Consider the following 16,459-nt stretch of genomic DNA (forward strand, 5'->3'; position numbering starts at 1 on the left):
AAAGGAGGCAGTTAATCTCTAATAAAAATCAGTGATTTGAAGGAAGGAAGTCTGATTTCTGGTCTTTCCTAGTCACTTAAGAATAAGAACAATGAAGAAGACGGGCAGCCTATAATCTAAGAAACAAGTTGCAAACATGCTATTATGCATTTAGAGGGCCCTGAAGTTTTCTTTTACAAGCACTTACTATGTGCCAGGAGCTGTTTTAAGTGCTTTCCTTTTCTTACCTGATTTAATCCTTACAACAATCCATTATCATCCCCATTCAGCCAATGATCAGAGAGGCCAGGTAACTTGTGTTAAGTTCATACCAATGGGATAGGGGAGGTCCCCAAACACCAGCAGAACCTCCACCCTGGCTAATGTCCAGGATCTTGGCACTGTTGTGAATAGGAATTCAAGGATGGGTCAGAAAACAGTGAAAGTACAGAGATTTATTGTGAAGTGAAAAGTACATACTCAATAAAGGTGGGTGCAGGCATATTTTCTATTCTCCTGTCACCACCCTTGTCTCAAAGCCACACAGCAAGTGTTTGGTGGGCAGAAATGTAGAACCATGTGCTTTGACTCTGGAGGTCACAGTTCTAACTACTGCAAGATGCTGCCTTACTCATTTGTTGAGTGTGAAGGTGTTAGTAGCGGCATGTGTCTGAGTCACATGGCACCAAAGTATGTTAGTGGCAGCAAATCCGTACAGGTCTGCAGCAACCTCAATTCTTTCCTCCTTAGAAGAAACAACTCGACTGAGGGGCATAAGGCAGAGTAAGAGACCAAGGCAAGTTTTAGAGCAAAAGTGAAAGTTTATTTGAAAACTTTAGGGCAGGAAGTAAAGTAGACTTGGAAGAGGGCCAGCGGGGTCACTTGAGAGATCAAGTGTGCTGTTTGACCTTTTGACTTGGGTTTTTTTAATGTTGACATGCTCCCAGGGTCTTTGTTCCTTCTCCCCAGTTCTTCCCTCAGGGCAGGCTGTCCGTATGTGCAGTGGCCTGACTAGCATTTGGGAGGGGAGCAGTGTGCTTACTGGAGTTATATGTGTGCATGGCCACTTAAGGCTTCTTCCCTTACCTATCAAATGTCCCAAGGAGGTCATATACCAGTTAAACTCCATTTTGCTTCTTAGTGCACACGCTTGAGCCCACTCACCCAACTCCTGAGATCTCATTAGGAAGCGGCCAATCACCAGCTTCAGATGTTTTCTGTCTGTTGGAAGACTGCCTTTCCCTGGTGCTGGCTGCAACCAATTATTATTTTAGAGAGACAGTTAACAGCCACCTGACCATCACCTGATGGTTGCCTGACATTCCAGGTAGGGCAGAGGGAGACCTCTCCTGCCCTGTTTATGCTTACCTACCTACTATAATAAAGGGACCCTCAGCACTGTGTTAAGGGCTGTGACAATGCGGAAACAGAAGGTGGCCTCTTCTGGCACTTATGCCTACCAAGTAAGCCAGTGCCAGAGTTTGCAGAGAGTCTGGCACTGCTCTGAGGATCTTGCCCAAGGCAGTAAAGTATGGTAGGGCCAGAGGATTCTGCAGGCCACCAAGGAGACCCACGGACAAGCCCAGAGGACAGTGAAAGGAGCAAAAGGAAGGGGTCAGCGGCAAAATAGGAGTCACTGCTGGGAAACAGGAGAAGCCTGGGAGCAAATCTAGAAGGGCCCTGGGTGATGGGGATGAACATTGTGAAGAAGCCACATTCGCCTTTACACTAAAGGTACAGGATCAGAGTAGACAGATACAAATAAGAAATTCTCTCCTTCTTTTACATTACAGTTGGCAGGAATGTCTACAGATTGTTATTCAATAATCTCCCTCTCCCAACACACTGTAAAAAGTGTAATGCCTGCCTTATTGGGCTGTTGTAAGAATTAAACGAAATAATGTGACCATATGGTAAGGCACCTCCTTGGACCTCTTGGCTCTCACCTTGAGTCCCAGTGCTTCATTTCACTCCCTGCAAAATCATGGCTCCAGTCCCTATGTACTGACAGGTGATGTAATTACAGTAAACATTTTACAAGGAGATGGCAGGTGTTATGGTATACATCACCCAAAATTTTTAAATATCCCACTCGACTCTAGGGAGAGGAAATTTTGTTCTTCTCTTAATGGGAGCAGGTTCATCTCTCTTCCTCCTGCAACTCTTCTTGGCTATGTCCTTCCCACAAAATGCCCTGGCTTCCCCTGTCCCCTACTTAGCTTCCTTAACCCACCTCTATCACCCTTCCTACCTCTCTAAATTCCTTGACTGCCCTGCCCTGCTCAGCAAACAAAAGCTACCACAACTAGTTAAACACTGGCCAACTGTAGTCCTCCAAGCATGTCCCTGCATATATATATATATATCAGGGTTATAGCCCATCCTTTCACATATGGAGTTTTTAGAACATTATCTAGTCCAGAGTAAGTGAGGGATAAATGGGAGCAATATTAGCAGTTGTTGCCAGTGTCTGTACCATGATAACTTTCCTGGGCCAGTATGCAGTCACCCCTGAATATCTGGTTGCCCATGGAGTGAAGGGTTGGGAGAGTGGCTGAAAGGCAAAGGAGGGTGGGTAACTGCCATCGGGGATATTGTGAGCTGGCCGGATCTCCAAGAGGTCTGCAGACATGTGGACATTGTCAGTGGGCATCGAGAAATCACTAGAGGGGCAGCCTCCTGCCAAGGACAGTTTGCTCTTCCCTTTTTTGTAACCACTGGTGGCTTCGCTGTCAGTGAGAATGGAGTAACTTGCGAAGACATCTGCCTGTTCCTGCTGGGCAGGGGACCTCATTGAGATGTGAGCCCCTGGTGGGTTCTGCAGTGGAAGTCTAGAGGAGGCTATGCCCCTCATCTCCCTGTAGAAGAGGCAACTTTAGCCACTGCTGGAAGGATCTGGGGCTGACAGTCAGGTGGCTCTCATCCTCTATGAGGGCCGGCAAGAAACCATGGTTTGGGGCCAGATTTTTGCTCCTGTCCTGACCCCACTGCCTTTTCTCACCCTCACAGAGCCTTCCGCTGCAAATAATGGTTACTTAGGGTAGAGAGAGACTCTGCAAAATAGAAAATAATCAAATTTGCAGTTGGAAGAGAAGTCATTAATTTGCTTATTGGATACTTTCGATGACAGGGTGCTCATTTCCAGAGTGTTTCACTGCTGGGCAGCTTCATTTATTAGAAAGCTCTTCTGTCGGGCCGGGCGCGGTGGCTCAAGCCTGTAATCCCAGCACTTTGGGAGGCCGAGGCGGGTGGATCACGAGGTCAAGAGATCGAGACCATCCTGGTCAACATGGTGAAACCCCGTCTCTACTAAAAATACAAAAAATTAGCTGGGCATGGTGGCGCGTGCCTGTAGTCCCAGCTGCTCAGGAGGCTGAGGCAGGAGAATTGCCTGAACCCAGGAGGCGGAGGTTGCGGTGAGCCGAGATCGCGCCATTGCACTCCAGCCTGGGTAACAAGAGCGAAACTCCGTCTCAAAAAAAACCAGAAGTGAAAAAAAAAAAGGAAAGCTCTTCTGTCATGAATAAAACCTGTGCTCTTACAAGTTAGTGTTTGTTTAAGCACTATCTTTTGAAACTCTTGACCAGGCTCTGCTTTATTTTGCTTTATTGTCACCCCTATTCCTTAACTCCTAGACTGAGAATCTTGAACATCTTTGATACCCAAATGCATAATAATATAATTTGTAGCATCCCCAGCCAGCAATTAGAGGCACTGTCCATCCTGTTACCAATTGAAAATTTATGGGTAACATGTTAATAACTTATTAGTGGGCATCTCAAACTTAGCTCATTTACTATGCTCCTCATCAACCTCTATCCTTTTTCCCTTCATAGCATTATCATCCTCTGGCTCATTTTAGGTGATTCACTTATTTGTTTATTGTCTATCTCTTCTCTGAGAATATAAACTCCATGAAAGCATAACCTGTTCCAGTCTGTGTTGTCCTGAACTGTATCCTGTGTAGGGAACAGTGTTGGAATCTGAGACTCACTCAGTTAATTTTTTTTTTTATAAATCAAGAGCCAAGGCCCAGTGCAGTGGCTCATGCCTGTAATCCCGGCACTTTGGGAGGCCAAGGCGGGAGGATCATCTGAGGTCAGGATTTCGAGACCAGCCTGGCCGGCATGGTGAAACCCCGTCTCTTCTAAAAACACAAAAATTAGCAGGATGTGATGGCAGGCACCTGTAATCCCAGTTACTTGGGAGGCTGAGGCAGGAGAATCACTCGAACCTGGAAAGTGGAGATTGCAGTCAATGGAAGTCGTGCCACTGCACTACCGTCTGGGTGACAGAGCGAGACTGTTACAAAATAAATAGATAAATAGCCACGTTAGGATAGTAAACTTTCCAGATTCTGTCAGTACTCATTCAAGCACTCCAGAGAAGGGCAAGCTGTTTATTTTAAAGCCGACTGTGCAGCAGCCATGATCCTCAAGTGAGGGGACTTAGGATTTACTCCAAGGTTCATCCCAAGTTTGCACTCATCGTCTAGGTGACCTTGAAGCTAGGTATTTAACCGTTTTGAGGCTTAGCATCCTCATCTGTAAAATGGGATTGGCACCGTCTGCCCTGTTTAACTCACAGGGTTGTCCTGAGGTTGAAATATGACTATATAAAAGAAAGAATTTTGTAAGCTGGAAAACTATAATATATAAACCTGAGTTATGATGATGATGGCAACAGAAGTTATATATTCTTGACAAAGTAAAAGTGTATTTAGTCTGAGAATGAATATGTCTTCTGCTCAGGCTGAATTAATTCCTCGAGCAGCTAGGGATCATGCGATTTCCAGAGCTGCTCTCTGTGAGTTTGCTCACCGACACCACCACCACTTGAGTGCCTACTATGTTAAGACAGTCACAGAGAACAAAACAGACAAAATCCCCACCCTCATTGTTTACAGTCTAGAGGAGACAGAAAGACAATCAACTAAATAAATAGGGAAATGATGTAGTATGTTAGGGTTACAAGAGTCAGGAAGTAAAAAAGAAATAAAATGGATAGAGGAATAGTGAGTATGGGGATGAGAGATTGCAATTTCAAAAGGTGATTGGGGCAATCACATTAGAGCTGACTCCTGAGCAAGGACTTAAAGGAAATGAAGGATTTAGCCATATGAAGAACACTTCTGGGAAAGCATTCCCAGCAGAGGCAACAGCAAGTGCAAAGACCTGAAACTGAGCACTTCCCTCACACATCCAAGAAGCCAATGGGACTAGTATATTTGAAGTGGAGGAAGAGAGGGGATGGTAGATGAGATTAGAGAGATAATGGATGCCCAGATTGTGTAGGGCCTTATATAACATTGTGAAGACTCGTGCTTTTACTCCAAGGGAGAAAGGGAGCCATTTGAAGGTCTTGAAGAGAAATATTACATGATTTGACTTCCCATCATATTTGTTCTGGCTGCACTGATGAGAATAGACCATAGAGGTTAACAGAATAACAATGGGGGAACTAGTTAGGAAGTTACCACATGTAATCTAGAGGAGAGGGGGTGGTTTGAACCAGGGAGGTAGATTAGAAGTAATAGGGTAGCAGATGTATTTTGTAGGAGGTATCAGTAGGATTTGTTGTTGAACTGGCTTTGGTGAGAGAGAAAAAGGAATTAGGAATGAGCCAAGGTTTTTGGCCTGAGCCCCTGGAAGAATGGAGTTGTCATTTATTGGTGTTTGTGGGGTATCTGTGGGAAGAGCAGTTTTGGGAGGAAATATCATGAGCTCAGTCTTGGACTTGTTGCTTCTGAAAAGATGATTAGACATTCAAGTGGAGATTTTGAGTAAGCATATTCCAGTGTGAGCCAAAAATAAAAATAAATAAATAAATAAATAAAGTCAGGAGGCATCAGCATTGAGTTGGTATTTAAAGCCATGGGACTGGCTGAGAATACCAAGGGAGTGAGTGCATTAGAGGAGAGGTCAAGGACTGAGTCCTGGGGCACTGCCATGTCTGGGGACTGGGGAGATGGGGAAGAGGCAGCAATGCTAACAGTGAAAGAGCAGCCAGGGATACAGAGGAAAATCAGGAGAGAGTGATGCCCTGGAAGACAAATGCCATCCATGTTTAGGGGGCATGATCAATCATGGCAGACATTTCTGAGAGGACCATTAAGGGGAGCATGGAGAACTGATTGTTGGAGTGAACTGAAGTGGAAGCCCACTTTGAAGGCTTTAACAAGAGCTGGAATGGTAGGGGCAGAGCTGGACTGGAGTGAGTGTAAGAAAGTAAAAAGAGTATAATGGAGGGAGCCTATTTAAACATTCTTTTGAGGAGGGTTACTCTAAAGAGGAGCAGAGACAGGATTTGGCTGGAGGATACAGGTCAAGAGAACGTCTTTGTTTTTTGCTTATTTTTTTTTTAAGATAAGAGAATTATCAGCATGTTTTAATGCAGATGGGACTCATCCAAAAGATATGGAAGAACCGATGGTGCAATACTGAGAGGGGAGAAATCTTGGCAGAGTGTCCAAGCAGGTTAGAGTAGGTTATAGATATTGGGTCAAGCCAAAATGGAGGAGTTGGCTTTGCCTAGAGGCACCAACAATTCATCCATATGTAGAAGAAAAGTAGAGAATATGGAGTTACATGCAGGTAGGTGGATTGAAGTGGTGGGAGCATGGAGAAATTCCCTTCTGAGGGCTTCTGTTTCCTCAGTGAAATAGGGAGAAAGGTCATCCTTACAGAATGAGGATGAGGTTGGGGGGAGGCAATGGGATTTAAGCAGAGACAGAGCCTAAGTGATGTGGGTAGAGGCATTTCTCTAAGGCCTCTGGCATTAGTTCCAGTGAGGGAACTCTTCCATGCTCACTGATGCTGCAAAATACCAGGTGGTCCTATTCCTCCTTCAAGCCTTCTTGGTCAGGTTTGTGTTAATTTTTAGGTATAAGTTTTGTCTGAATCTCACTTGTGCATCACCCCAAATGATAGGCTGTGGAAGCTATCAGAACTGTCATGATATTTTTAGAAATTGACTTCATAAAAAGTAAAAAGAAAAAAATGTTTTGCTCTGACCCAAGCTGACCTTCAAAATGTTCCAAATGCATGCAGCATCACATGGTTGAATTTCACCATCATATCATTAATTAGGGAGTCCATTCTGGCCTGAAAGAGGGATTACTTGTTTCTTTCGTTTTAGACAAATGTGCTGTACTTTACATTTCTCTCTGGCAAAAACGACTTTGGTTTATCTCACCAGGCATCCGAAGCATGAGTTATTTTGTGTTTTTTCAGTTGTAAGTGTTCCCTTGAATCACTACCTTGTAAACACCAGCCAAGAGTCTTTAATTTGGGTTTTAAGAATAATTTGTATAACTACCATCAGAATCAAGTAGCCAGCAAGTATTTGTGAGGCAATTATGATGCACTCGCCTGGGAATCATAACGTGCAGTGATAGCATACTTGGCGTTAACGAAGTGCTCATGAAGACAGGATGGGATGGCTTCTCAGGCTTAGCTCCATTATAATAAGGACACTGAGGACTGAGGGAGTGGAGACAAGATTAGGGTGTAAAGGAACTTTGACTGTTGACCTTTTCTCACTGTAAGCACTAAGTGAGCCCTTAATTCATTAAGATCTGTGTTTCTCATTTTCCAAGGCTGACTGGTACCATGGACATTTTTGAGTAGCTGCTTTAACAGTGATATTCATGCAGCTCACCCTATTTAGTAATTTTTGATATATAAACACAGAGAAAACAGCAATGTCCCCTACCTTCCCTTACCACTGCTGCCCACAGGAGCTGCCCTGTGTAGTTAATGCCTTCCAAACCCCTGGTACCACAGAAACAATGTTGTAAATGGTGATGAGTTCCTATTGTCCTGTAAAACCTCTGGTACGTGGGTCATTTTAGATAGTTGAGGGTTTAAGAACAAAGAGAGAATGAACATTTTTTTCTCTCTCTCTTTCTCTTTCTTTCTTTCTTTTTCTTTTTCCTCTTACTCTCTCCCTTTCTCTCTCTCTCTCTTTCTCTCTCTCCCTTTCCTTCCTTCCTTCCTTCTCTTTCTCTTTCTTTCTTTCTCTCTCTCCCTTTCTTTCTTTCTTTTTCTCTCTCTCTTTCTTTCTGACAGGGTATCACTCTGTTGCCCAGGCTGTAGTGCAATGGCATGATCTCAGCTCACTGCAGTTTCAACCTCCTGGGCTCAAGTGATCCTCCCACCTCAGCCTCCCAAGTAACTGGAACTACAGGCATGTGTCCCCATGCCCAGTTAATCTAACATCTTTAATACCTACTTTGCACAAGGTGCTTTTGCCTGTTTTGTCCCATTTAATTCTCAAAATAGCCCTGTCAAGTTGGTTTTTATCCCCACATTTATAAGATAAGAAGACTTAGGTAGTAAGAGGTTATGTAATTTGGCTGAGATAAAGCAACTACAAAATCACAAAGCTTGGATTCAAGTTCAATTCTTGGTGTGTGACAGAAAAAACAAAAATACTTTTAAAAGAGAAAATTATTTTTAATTTCCATGCTTCCTCCTAAGGAGGATGGATCCGAAGGGAACGTGCCCTTTGCTCAACAGAGATGACAGGTGTGAGAAGGTAAACTGGAGACTTCATATTGCTCAGCAGAATACTAAGGGGGATATAGAGATTCAGGAGCAATGTCAGCTGGGGACCTGCAGTGCTGGAGGGGTGACACTGTGGGAGGGTGGAGGGATGGCCAGCTGGCAGGCGAGGACGTGGCTGGAGACAGAGATGCCTGATGGAGATTTAGGGAAGAGCAAAGTGCTGTGCTGTGCTCTGTGTGAGGCTTATGCTCTCCTCCATTCCCTAACTCCCTCCTGAAATCGCCAGCAAAACCCTTTCTTTTCCTTGTGTTCCATGACATGTGTTTGCTTTGAGGATAATGGAATCACGTTGGTACACTTATTCAAGGTTGGCTGGCAAGAACAAAGGCCGCCCACAAGGGTTTGGTGAGCATCTTCAAAGCCCATTCTTTTTCAAATATCTGCCTCATGAATATTTACTGAGTTATTTTTGTGTGCCAGGCATTGTTCTAGGGCACCAGAAATACATCAATAAACAAGAATGAAACCTCTGCCTTTAGGTAGTTTGTAGTTGGGGGAGAGTAACAATAAGAAAACAAAAATGTTATGAAGAAAAACACAATGGAGAATTATTTTAAAAGTGTTGGAGTAGACTCTTCTTAAATAACTTGGACAGGTATCTTCTTTTTAGAGGCAGTTAACTGAACTGAGGAGTAGTGGTCGCATCTACATTTAACAGTTTTTTATTGGTTAATTACAAGGTGCAACATCGAGTTCTAGATATTGTAGCAGGTGAATTGAACATAGGTCCTCAAGGACCATATGGTTAATAAGGGAGATGTGACAAGTTTCTTAGTAATTTTAGAAGTGATGAGTTACCTATAATGCCATGAAGTTTCCAATGCATTTGGCAGAGATGTTTTTCTTTAGGACCCTGAAATTGGCCCAGAGTGGGAAGAAAGCACCGGAAGGGCCCACTCTGCCCCCAGTTTGCTATTTCCCTACCTGCTTAATGTTCCACCTTTTCTTTCCCCAGTTAAATGCATGTGCCTCCATATTCCTCAGTTTACCAGGCTGTCTCTCTGCTCATGGCTGGTCTTTTTTCTGGTAGTCCTCATTAAGGTAGGAGAGCACAATGGTTAGGTCCATCATTTCTCAGCTCTCTCACTTGTAGCTGGACCACTCTGGGTAAGTTACCAAACCTCGGCTGTGGTTTTTTTAATCTATTAAACTGCAGATATAATTGTACCTGCTTCATGAAGTTCTTGTGAAGATCAAATGAATTAATTTATATAAAGTAATTAGAAGACTGCCTGGTACATAGCAAATTTTGAGCTAGAGTTAGCTATTATTAACATTATTCTGGTGTTTTTTAAGGGTTCATTATTATTATATGGACTGACCTCACTCACTAGTACCTTAAGACGACTCAGCTGAAAACCTGCCTGCTGACCCTCAATCACACAGGAAGGCCACCAGTATTGAGCCTTTGGTATTTCAGATTTGGAATTACAAAAAAGAGGTTTAACTCTATTTGAGACATATGAAAACACTAATGAAGTGGTATTTGAGATGGATCTTGGAGATAGGGAGGATGCAGACATTTGGTGGGGAAGAGGAGGGGAAAGCCATTTTGTCAGAGAGAATACTATGAGCAAAAGGACAGAAGCTGGACATTTGGGGCCAGCACTGAAATACTGTTTGGTTTGATTTGTCTCAACATTGAATGCATGAGGTTAAGACCAAGAGACAGGTGTGGAAACATAGTAGGTTAGTTGACAAATTGCGGAGGCATGTCAATGTTAAGGTTATTGGTGTTAGACCTTGTAGGCAAATTGAAAACTATTATGGATTTTTAAGGATCCAGATTTGTTCTCTGCTATAAAGTAGGTGTGTGGGTATAAGGGCTTTTTACCTCAACGTTAAATGACCCAAGCCTCTGTAATTTTCTGAATCCTTCAATTATTTTTTTCTTACTAGTCTTATCTTTTTTTTTTTTTTGAGACGGAGTTTCACTCATGTTACCCAGGCTGGAGTGCAATGGCGCGATCTCGGCTCACCGCAACCTCCGCCTCCTGGGTTCAGGCAATTCTCCTGCCTCAGCCTCCTGAGTAGCTGGGACTACAGGCATGCGCCACCATGCCCAGCTGATTTTTTTGTATTTTTAGTAAAGACGGGGTTTCACCATGTTGACCAGGATGGTCTCGATCTCTTGACCTTGTGATCCACCCGCCTCGGCCTCCCAAAGAGCTGGGATTACAGGCTTGAGCCACCGCGCCCGGCCTCTTACTAGTCTTATCTATCCATGAGATGCGCCACAGGGATTGGGCAATGAATTAATCACATATTCCAAATTCATATTTTCTCAATAAGAAGAGGAAAAAACCCAGATAGGGATTTTCCATCATAAAAATATAAACTTAGAGCTGTAGATGAAATTTTAAATAACATTTAATTCATGACTATAACTACTTATACAGATTTAGAATTATACTCTATAATTTATATTAATTTATAAGTATTAATATATTATTTACATATTCTATTATTTTTGCTTTTCTTTATGCACATTTTATCAATTTCTTCAAACTAATCACAGGCATTTTCAACAGCAATATCTCTGTTATCATTTAACTGAATTTTTGAATAGTCAAAACATTTTTGAATAGTTTTCCAGAGCACATCTTTGCATTTAAGTAAGTTGTTTGATCAAAGTACTTCTTGCATCTGTGTATAATAAAATTTTATCATAACTATAAGTGTCCCAACTGTGTGTCCATTAGTATAAAGTAAGAACAGTTTTGATTTTTCATTTATCCTATAGCTAGCGGTCCATGAGCTCCACAGCATAACTATATATTATATTGCTTTTGTCATTGTTAAATAATTTTTTATTTTGTACAAAATGTTGACACAAGGATGTCAAGTGGAAAAGGTAGAATACATAACTATCAAATGTATTCTGTATGACTTCAACTATGAAAAATAATATCCAAACAAATCATTTTGCTTTTAAAGATGACCTTTAAAAACTCATATATAATGGCCAGCCCTTGCTATTGTGAGGTTATTTCCCCAAAAGTAATTATTATGTTTGTGTTAAATTTCTTTGGTTTTGCTTTTTACCAATTTCATGAGGTGTTTTCTATAAGCACTCAAACTTAGCCTAGGTAGCAGTTGTTTCAGGTGAATAAAACTTCCCCCAAATGGTACATTACTGTTCAAAATAAGGTAAATGAAAGGGCACCTCAAGATATTGGAGACTTTGTAAGGATTTACACATGAGATAACTTTGTCTTTCCTGAGGGACTTTTTTTGGTGGGGGATACCTTATCTTATATTTGGATATATATGGCCTCTTCTCTTTCATTGATAGTGCCTGGTCTTGTGATACCTTTGTTCACAGATCTTCTGTGACTTTTAATCTTCTCTAAGTGCATATAATTTTGCTTAAAAGATACTCCTTCAGGTTGCAAAATATATTTAAAAATTATGCTTTAGTAGAGTTAAACAAAAACAAACAAAAAATGTAAAGTCCCTAGCACAGTCCTCCCAAGCAGCATCCGGTCTCAGTTTTTAATGTCTCTTCTCTGGAGCTTCCCTGACATTGTGACTTAGTTCCCTTCTATGCTGTCAGCATCCAGGCCTCATCCCCTCAGACCCTCATCAAAGCCTCATAGGCACTGATTTGCCTGTCTGTCTTTCTAACTAAATATGCAGCATCCCGAGGGCAGGCACTGTGTCTTGGTCTGATAGAGGAACGATCAAAGAAGAGCGACATGTCCTCATATGACAAGGAATCATTCCAATATCTTAGAGAGTTGGTGGAAATTTCAAATGATGCCATATGCAGACTTTAATGTTTGTTGATTCTAACTATGTACATACATTCAGATAGTTCCCATCTGTTGTCTAAATGTATGGGTGGCCAAATCTCATATGTGAGGTGATGAAGGGAGGACAAGCAATGTCTACAGTTTAAATGTGGAGGCTTTTCTGAAAAAAAATCCAGGCTCTGTGTGTTTATATCATATGGCTTTGGTTTTGTGATAGTACCAGGCCACACCCCTGTCTTCACAGGATATATGCAGGTTCAGCAGGTCTATAGACTGGTAATCTGCTTTGGTTTTGTTTTCTCTCAATTAGACCTGTGCCTGCTGTCTTTCAAGATTACCTTCCATAGGTGTATTTTTAGATTGTTAGATAGCTGGTGAATATTTTTTCCAGGAATTCTGGTATCTGTGGGTTTTAGCTATTGCTTTAGCTAACTTTAGCCATTGTCAAATAGCTCACATTTTCTAAACAGGCAAGTACCCACACGTGCACATATATGCCTATGGATATTCATTTTGCCAATGTTTTTGTTGCATCTATTCCATATTTTGTTTTTTTTGTTTTTTTTTTTTTTTTTTGAGACTGAGTCTCACTCTGTTTGTCACCCAGTTTGGAGTACAGAGGCTCAATCATGGCTCACTGCAACCTGAAACACCTGGGCTCAAGTGATCATCCTGCCTGAGCCTCCCAAGTTGTGCCAGTTAATTTTTTTTAATATTATTTTTGGAGAGACAGGGTCTCACTAAGTTTCTCAGGCTGATCTCAAACTATTGACCACAGGCAACTCCCACCCCACCCCTGGCCTCCCAAAACATTGAGACTGCAGGTGTGAGCCACCACCCAATCCTATTCCATATTTTGTAATGGTCTTGGTCACAGTATATATACAGCATCCTGCCAAGCACTCTACTCAGTCATGCCTAGTGACTGGCAGGGCACCAAATATACCACAGACATTAATCTTCATTGCTTTCTCTCATATTTGTGTTGCTCTCTGCCAGGAATATCAACACCTCCTACCTCAAGGCAATGAGAGACATCTTTGAGTAAAGATGTGAGCTGGAAAATTATTATAGGCCCAGAGTGATATGGGTTTGGATCTGTGTCCCCACCCAAATCTCATGTTGAACTGTAATCCCCAGTGTTGGAGTCAGGGCCTAGTGGGAGGTGATTGGATCATGGGACAGACTCTCCTCTTGCTTTTCTTGTGATAGTGAGTGAGTTCTCACAAGATCTGGTTGCTTAAAAGTGTGTACTGGCTGGGCTCAGTGGCTCATGCCCGTAAAAAATCCCAGCAGTTTTGGAGGCCAAGGCAAGCAGATCACTTGAGGTCATGTGTTCAAGACCAGCCTGGCCAATATGGTGAAACCCTGTCTCTACTAAAAATATAATAATTAGCTGGGCGTGGTGATGCATGCCTGTAATCCCAGCTACTCGGAAGGCTGAGGCAGGAGAATCACTTGAATCTGGAGGCAGAGGTTGCAGTGAGTAGAGATGGTGCTACTATACTCCATTCTGGGTGACAGAGTGAGATTTTATCTCAATAATAATAATAATAATAAATAAATAAAAGTGTGTCGCACCTCCTTGTTCACTGTCTTCTTCCTGCTGTGGTCATGTAAGACATGCCTTGCTTCCTCTTCACCTTCTACCATGATTGTAAGTTTCTCTTTGGTCATGCTTCCAGTACACCCTGTGGAACTATCAGCCAATAAAATCCCTTTTCTTTATAAACTACCCAGTCTCAGGTAGCTCTTTATAGAAATATGAGAATGGACTAATACAGAAGATTGGTGCCAAGAAGTGGGACATTGCTATAAAGATAACTGAAAATGTGGAAGCAACTTTGGAACAGGGTAACAGGCAAATGTTGGAAGAGTCTGTAGGGCTCAGAAGAAGTCAAGGAGATGGGGGAGAGTTTGGAACTTCCTAGAGACTTGTTAAATTGGTGTGACCAAAATACTGATAGTGATATGGTCAATGAAGTTCAGGCCAAGGAGGTCTCAGATGGAGATGAGGAAATTATTGGGAACTGGAGGAAAAGTTACTTTTGTTATACATTAGCAAAGAGATTAGAGGCATTATGTCCCTGCCCTGGGGATGTGTGGAACTTTGAACTTGAGAGTGATGATTTAGGGTATCTGGAGGAAGAAATTTTTAAGCAGTAAAACATTCAAATGTAGCCTGGCTGCTTCTAACAGCATATAGTGATAAGCATGAGCAAAGAGATTATCTGAAACTGTAATTTATATTTAAAAGGGAAGCAAAGTATAAAAGTTTAGAAAATTTGTAACCTGACCATGAGGTAGAAAAGAAAAACCCATTTTGTGGGGAGGACTTCAAACCAGCTGCAGTAATTTGCACAAGTAATGATGAGTCTAATGTTAGTAGCCAAGACAATGGGAAAATGTCTTGAAGGCATTTCAGAGACCTTGGTGCAAGCCTCTCGCATTACAAGTCTGGAGACCTAGGAGGGAAGAATGGTTTCATGGGCTGGGCCCAAGGCCCTGCTGCCCTGCACAACCTCAGGACACTGCTCCCTGTGTCCCAGCCACTCCAGTTCCAGCCATGGATAAAAGGGCCCCAGATAGGTCTCAGGCTGCTGCTCCAGAGTGTACAAGCCGTAAGCCTTGGCATCTTCACGTTGTGTTAAACCTGCAAGTGCATAGAGGACGAGAGTTAAGGCTTGGGAGCTTCTGCCTAGATTTCAGAGGATATATGGGCATGGAAGGATGTCCAGACAGAAGTCTGCTGCAGGGGTGGAGCCCTCATGGAGAACCTCTACTAGTGCAAGGTGGAGGGGAAAGTGGGATTGGAGCCCCCACAGAGTCCCTACTGGGGCACTGCCCCAGTGCTAATGAGAAGAGGGCCACCATCCTCCAGGCTCCATGTACCTGGAAAAGCTGCAGTGACCAGCCCATGAAAGCAGCTGAGAGGGGCTGTACTCTGCAGAGCTAAAGGGGCAGGGATGTCTAAGGCCTTGAAAGCCCACCCCTTGCCGATGGGTGGGCTGGATATGAGACATGGGGTCAAAGGAAATCATTTTAGAGCTTTAAGATTGAATGACTGCCCTCCTGGGTTTCAGACTTGCATGGGACCTATGGAACCTTTGTTTTGCATGATTTCTCCTTTTTGGAATGGGTGTTTTTACCCAATGCCTATACCCTCATTGTATTTTGGAAGTAACTAACTTGTTTTTGATTTACAGGCTCATAGGTGGAAGGGATTTACCTTTTCTCAGATGAGAATTTGGAATGTGTACTTTTGAGTTAATGCTGAAATGAGTTAAGACTCAGGAGACTGTTGAAAAGTGATGATTATATTTCGCAATGTGAGAAGGATATGAGATTTGAAAGGGGACAGGGGTGGAATGATAGGGTTTGGATTTGTGTCCCTGCCCAAATTTCGTGTCAAGTCATAATTTCCAATGTTGGAGGAAGGGCCTGGTGGGAGGTAATTGGATCATGGGGGTGGATTTCCCCCTTCCTGTTCTCATGATAGTGAGTGAGTTCTCATGAGACCTGGCTGTTTAAAAGTATGTAGCACCTCCCGCTTTGCTCTCTTTCCCCTGCTTCAGCATAAGATTAGCCTGCTTCCCCCTCACCTTCTACCAATATTGTAAGTTTCCTAAGGCTTCCTCAGTCATGCTTCCTGTGAAGCCTGTGAAACTGTGAGCCAATAAAACCTCTTTTCTTTATAAACTACTCAGTCTCAGTTAGTCCTTTATAACAATGTAAGAATGGACTAATACACAGAGTTATCAGCATTAGAGCATGATGCAACAGAGTGTGGACTCCGGAAGCAGATGCCTGGTTTGGATCTGGTTCTACTCTTTACCAGCTATGTGATCTGGAACAAGATTGCTATTCTCTCTGCCTTGATTCTCTCATCTATTAAATGAGTATATAATAATTCCTAACTCATAGTAATTCTGTGAGGAATAATGAGTTAAAATAAGTAAAGTGCTTAGAATAGTGCCTCACAGAGTAATTGTCATTTTAGGTATTAGTTATTGTCATTTTATTCATGTATTTTAAATTTTATTTTAGAAGGAATCTTGCTTTTTTGGCCAAGCTGGAGTGCACTAGCATGATATTGGCTCACTGCAACCTCTGTCTCCTGGGCTCAAGCAATTCTCCCGCCTCAGCTTCCCAAGTAGC

At 42.5% G+C, this 16,459-nt stretch overlaps 1 protein-coding gene and 1 long non-coding RNA gene across 2 annotated transcripts in view; one reads left to right on the forward strand and one right to left on the reverse strand.

The window, feature by feature from the left end:
• Positions 1 to 16,459, forward strand: part of NMNAT2 (nicotinamide nucleotide adenylyltransferase 2) — a 172,465-nt gene that overhangs the window by 21,473 nt on the left and 134,533 nt on the right. The window lies entirely within an intron of this gene.
• On the reverse strand, positions 7,266 to 11,928 carry LOC116560022. Its single transcript, XR_004272747.1, has 2 exons — positions 11,795 to 11,928; positions 7,266 to 7,460 (listed from the first exon to the last, which is right to left on the reverse strand). It is a non-coding gene; the product is annotated as an uncharacterized LOC116560022 (long non-coding RNA).

The sequence above is a fragment of the Sapajus apella genome, unplaced genomic scaffold (assembly GCF_009761245.1).
Source record: "Sapajus apella isolate SASKATOON/1434 unplaced genomic scaffold, GSC_monkey_1.0 scaffold25, whole genome shotgun sequence".
Lineage (NCBI taxonomy): Eukaryota > Metazoa > Chordata > Mammalia > Primates > Cebidae > Sapajus > Sapajus apella.